At 40.4% G+C, this 5,439-nt stretch overlaps 1 pseudogene; it reads left to right on the forward strand.

The window, feature by feature from the left end:
• The first annotated feature begins 3,528 nt into the window (after positions 1 to 3,528).
• LOC138153076 (inosine-5'-monophosphate dehydrogenase 2 pseudogene) lies at positions 3,529 to 5,006 on the forward strand (annotated as a pseudogene).
• Positions 5,007 to 5,439: the final 433 nt, after the last annotated feature.

The raw sequence follows: 5,439 nt of genomic DNA on the forward strand, positions 1-5,439 counted from the left end.
GAAACATGACACAGAGAAATATGGGCATTGATCTGTGCCACTAATTTAAGGACGCATTGGGTTTTGCCTTGATCCGTTTTTATGTCCTATACCAGGAAGTGACACATGGATAATGGGCATTATCTGCTGTATTGTTCCCATGACAGGCTGCAGAGAGATGTTTTTCTGTTATTGATGCATCCTGGGTATTGACAAGCCAGTTTTCATATTCTCTTTTCTGATGGCCAGTTGTCAAATGGGCACATCTTACAAAAATGCTCTCGGGGCCGCCTTCAAGCAAATGAACACAACCAGGCCTGCCTTGTATCTCCCTGACCTCTATTTGCACTTCTTCTGCTATGTACAGTCTGGATCACAGCATCATAGGTCTAGAGGCAGGAAGGAGCTCAGTGGCCACTGGGTCCAACTCCCTCACTTCATAGATCAAGCTGTTGATACCTGAAGAGTTTTAATAACTTACTTAAGATCACATATGTTGGCAGGGGTAGACAGAATTCAAACCCAGACTTGAATTTCAATATATGGAACTCTTCATCCTTGTTCTCTTTCTTTGTAATCTTATAGCTTCATGTATGTTGTTAAACAAGTCATTTAAACTCTCTGGGTCTCAGTTTTGTTTCTCAAATTGGGATATCTCCCCAGCCTATATCACAGTGTTGTTAGGATCAAATGAAATGTGAAAATATTTTGAAGAGTTAAAGGTACTTGGAGAATATGAAGTAGGATCATAGGAATCAGAGTGGCATAGTCAGGAAAACCTAGGTTCAAAACTTTCCTCAGACACTAGCTATGAAGCAAGGGTAAGTATCTTCACCTCTCTGAGGATTTTTTCCAAATTTGTAAATGCAACTAATAATACTTATACCTGCCTCACAGCATTTATTGGGATACTTAAATGAGAATATGTACATATATGTATATATATGCATATATATACACAAGCATATACATATATTTATATATAAAGTAATTTGCAAATTTCCAAGTATTATACATATGTGTGTATGCAAATATATGTATATATATATCACTAGTATTATAATTATAAAATTAGAGAGATCTACCTTTGAAGAAATCTCCCTTTAGAATGCTGTCTGCAGCATTTAAGAAAACATTAGTTCACTTAGGATGAGAAAATCAAAAGGGAAATCACAATTTTCTGAGTCAAATGATAGAATAGGTTATGAAGTTTTCCCTCCTTCCCCCTCTCATTCAAATTTGAAGATGAATGATGTCTGCCTAAAATAATGCATGACTGGTACTCTGTTACCAGGGAGTATAGAGGCAAGAAAACAGGACAAGGATAGCTACCAGAAAGGAAAGAATGAGGATGGGAAACTCAAGGACATAAGGAATGACTCATGAACAACTGCAAACATCAGGCCCTTGTTTTACAGAGATAGAGAGAAAGTATGCAGGGAAATCCAGGCAAAGTATTGTGAAAAATCTGAGAATGGAGAGGTCACATTTCTAAGTGCCCTGTAGCCATTTCTTAGACTCTACTTTACAAAATCTTCTTATTTATCTCTAGTGTTCCTTCTCTCCAACTTCTTCATGATTTTAGAAAATTAAATTTTATCCTTTGAGCCTTCCTCCTTTTAAAGTGAAAAATTTTATTGAAAAAAAATTCTGGGTTGGGGGGAGAGTCAAGGTGGCAGAGAAAAAAAGGTAGGGACTCTCATGAACTCGTCTAAATTCTCCAGACAACTTTAAATTCACAAAAGGATGGGGGCTCCACCCGAGAGGTTGGAGGAAAAATTAGTCTCACCACCTTGAGAGTGGAGCATATTTCAGCATAGGCAGCATCATGGCAAGAGTCTCAGCAAAACAACAGCAGGCCTAAGGGGAAACAAAATTCATCTGAAGCTCTCAGCTCACAAATGGTAAAGGTGGGGGGGGATTTCAAACAGCTGGTCAGAAGATTATTGAGGTCCCTTTGCAGGCACTGGGTGCAGGTCTCTGTTGCTTTGCACATAAGTGGATCCAGGTCCTGTGTCACAGTCCTAAGGCAAGGAGGAATACTAGCACACACAGTGAACCAGGGACCCGGGTTACAGTGCCAGGGCAGAAAAGAGTGCTTGTGGTCACTCACAGACCAAAGCACAGGCCAGATGAGCAGTAAACACACCTCTCCTTAGATCATACCACTTTAGAAGAACCAAAAACTCACAGGTCTTCAGAATTAGATCTAAAAACAGCAGCACAAAAAACCTGAAGTTTGGGACAGTGCCCTTTCTACTACAAAAGCAGAGCCTAAATTTAACATAAAGTTACAAGTCAAGAAATAAGCTGAAAAAAAATGAGAAAACAACAACAAGAAGAAAAACCTGACCATAGGAATTTACTCTGGTGACAAGGTAGATCAAAACACTAACGCAGAAGAAGACAACAAAGTCAAAAACACTACATTCAAAGCCTCAAAGAAAAATGTGAATTGTTCTTAGGCTCAAAAAGAATTCCTGAAACACTCAAGAAAGATTTTAAAAACTCAAATAAGTGAGATAGAGAAAAAAATTAGGAAAAGTGATGAGAGTAATGCAAGAAGTCAATTGCTTGGTAAAAGAGGCACAAAAAAGTACTGAAGACAATAAAAGTAAAAGAAAAGAAAAGAAAAAACAGAATAGTCCAAATGGTAAAGGAGAAACAAAAATCCAGTGAGGAGAAGAATACTTTAAAAAGTAGAATTTGCCTAACAGAAAAAAATATACAAAAATTCACTGAACTCCTTACAATGCAGAATTGACCACATGACTGACCTGGAAAATAGATCTAGGAGGGGTAATTCAAGACTTATTGGGCTACCTGAAAGTCATAATAAAACAAACAAAAAGAGACTAGACATCATCTTTTATGAAATTGTCAGGGAAAACTTCCCTGATATTTTGGAACCAAAGAATAAAATTTTTAAAAAATGAGAGAATCTACCAATCACCTACTGAAAGAGATCCCAAAATAAAAACTCCCAAGGAATATTGCAATCAGACTGCAAGAAACAATTGAAGTATCATGGAGGCATAGTCAGGATAATACAAATTTAGCAGGATCAGCAGATTTATAATATGATATTCCAGAGGGCAAAGGAGCTGGGATTACAACCAAGGATCCCAACAAAACTGAGTATAATCCTTCAGGGGGAAAATTAATCTTTAAAGAAAATAAGAGACTCTCAAGCATTCCTGATTTAAAAAAAAACAAGCAGTGAACAGAAAGTTTGATTTTCAAATACAAGACTAGAAAGAAGCGTAAACAAAATAGGAAAAAGAAATCCTAAGGAATAAGGTTAAATTAGGTTAAACTATTTACATTCCTCCATGGGAAGATGGAACTTGTAACTCCTGAGAACTTTCTCATTATTAGGGCTATTAGAAGGAGTATATATAGACAGAGGGCATGGATGTAAGTTGACTATGATGAGATGATATATTTAAAAATAAAACTACACTGTGAGAGAAACATCCAACCCACATGGTTCTTCACAGGTCTCCCACCAGTCCAGCCCACCTCCCTCGCCTCCATCCTGTCCCCACCATGGCAGACTATCTCATCAGTGATAGTCTTTTTACGTTCCAGATGATGGGTTCATGGAGCAGCAACTCTTCAGCTGCAAAGATGAACTCACATGCAATGACTTCCTCATCCTCTCAGGCTATATAGATTTCACAGCAGACCAAGTACACCTAAATTCAGCACTTAATAAAAATAACCCTGAAGACCCCACTTGTTTTGCCCCCCCAGTGGACACAGTCACTGAGACTTGGATGGCCATAGCCATAGTGCTGACAGGAGGTATTGGTTTTATCCATCACAACTGCATCTCAGAATTCCAGTTAATGCAGTGCACAAAGTGAAGAAATATGATCAGGGCTTCATCACTGACCCTGTGGTCCTGAGTCAGGATGTGTTTGAAGATCAAGTCAGAAATGTGTTTGAAGCCAAAGCAAGGCATAGCTTCTGTGAAATCTCAATCATGGACAATGGCAAGATGGGCATCCGCCCAGTGGGCATCATCTCCTCTTGTGACATCAACTTGCTCAAGGAGGAGGAACATGATTGTGTGAATGAGGATGATAAATTAGTAGCCACCATTGTCCCCACAGACCTGAAAAAGAATCAGGACTATTCCCTGGCATCCAAGGACACCAAGAAACACCTTTTGTGCAGGGTAGCCATCAGTACCCATGAGAACAGGTATCAGCTTGACTTGCTGGTCCAACCTGGTATCACTGTGGTCGTGCTGGACTCTTCCTAAGGAAACTCCATTTTCCAAATTAACGTGATCAAGTACACCAAAGAGAAATAGAACAACTTCCAGGTTATCAGTGGCAATGTGGTGACAGCTGCACAGGCAAAAATTCTCATTGATTCTGGAGTGGACACCCTGAGGGTTGGCATGGGCAGAGGCTCCATCTGCATCACACAGGAAGTGCTGGCATGTGTGTGGCCTCAGGTGACAGCTGTATATGAGGTCTCAGAATATGCACAGCGCTTCAGTGTCACATTCATTGCAGATGGTGGCATCCAAAATATGGGCCATATGGCCAAAGCTCTTGCCCTTGGAGCTTCCACAGTGATGATGGGCTCTCTGTTGGTGACCACCACAGAGGCCCCAGGCAAGTACTTCTTCTCTGATGGGATCCAGCTAAAGAACTGTGGGGGAATGGGCTCCCTTGATGCCATGGACAAGGACCTCTACATCCAGAACCACTACACTTCTGTGAAGCAGACAAAATCAAAGTGGATCAAGGGGTGTCCAGGCCGTGCATCCACAAGTTTGTTCCCTACTTGATTGCTGGCATCCAGCACTTCTTCCAAGATATTGGTGTCAAGTTACAGCCATGATGTCCTCAAGGGAACTGAAATTTGAGAAGAGGATGTCATCTGCTCAGGTGGAAAGAGGTGTCCTTGGTCTCCATATGAGAAGCAACTCTTCTGAGAAGTGGCCTTGTTTGCTTTCACTGCCTCTTACCACTCCCTCTCTGAGTTTTTCACTAAAAAGCTGGGTATAAAACTAACTAAATAAATAAATAAGATTAAGGGGTGAGAAAGAGAAATGCCCTGGGAGAGGGGAAAGAAAGGGACAGAATGATGGGAGAGCGGCTAGGTGGCTCAGTAAATAGAGCACCAGCCCTGGAGTCAGGAGGACCTGAGTTCAAATCTGGCTTCAGACAGGTAACACTTACTAGCCCTGTGACCTAGGGCAAGTCACTTAACTCCAATTTCCCTGCCTTCCCCCCTCCAAAAAGAAAAAAGAAGAAAGGGACAGAATGGGCTATATTATGTCACATAAAAGAGGCACAAGAAATCATTTACAGTTGAGAAGAAGGGGAGGTAACAGGGGAGTACTTGAAAATTACTCTCATTGTAATTAATTCAAATAGGGAATAGCATATATAGTCAGTTGGAAACTAAAATTTCTTACCCTACAGGAAAGTAGGAGGG

The sequence above is a fragment of the Petaurus breviceps genome, unplaced genomic scaffold (assembly GCF_028583685.1).
Source record: "Petaurus breviceps papuanus isolate PSGF00001 unplaced genomic scaffold, PetGlider_PUasm1.0 151, whole genome shotgun sequence".
NCBI classification, from domain to species: domain Eukaryota; kingdom Metazoa; phylum Chordata; class Mammalia; order Diprotodontia; family Petauridae; genus Petaurus; species Petaurus breviceps.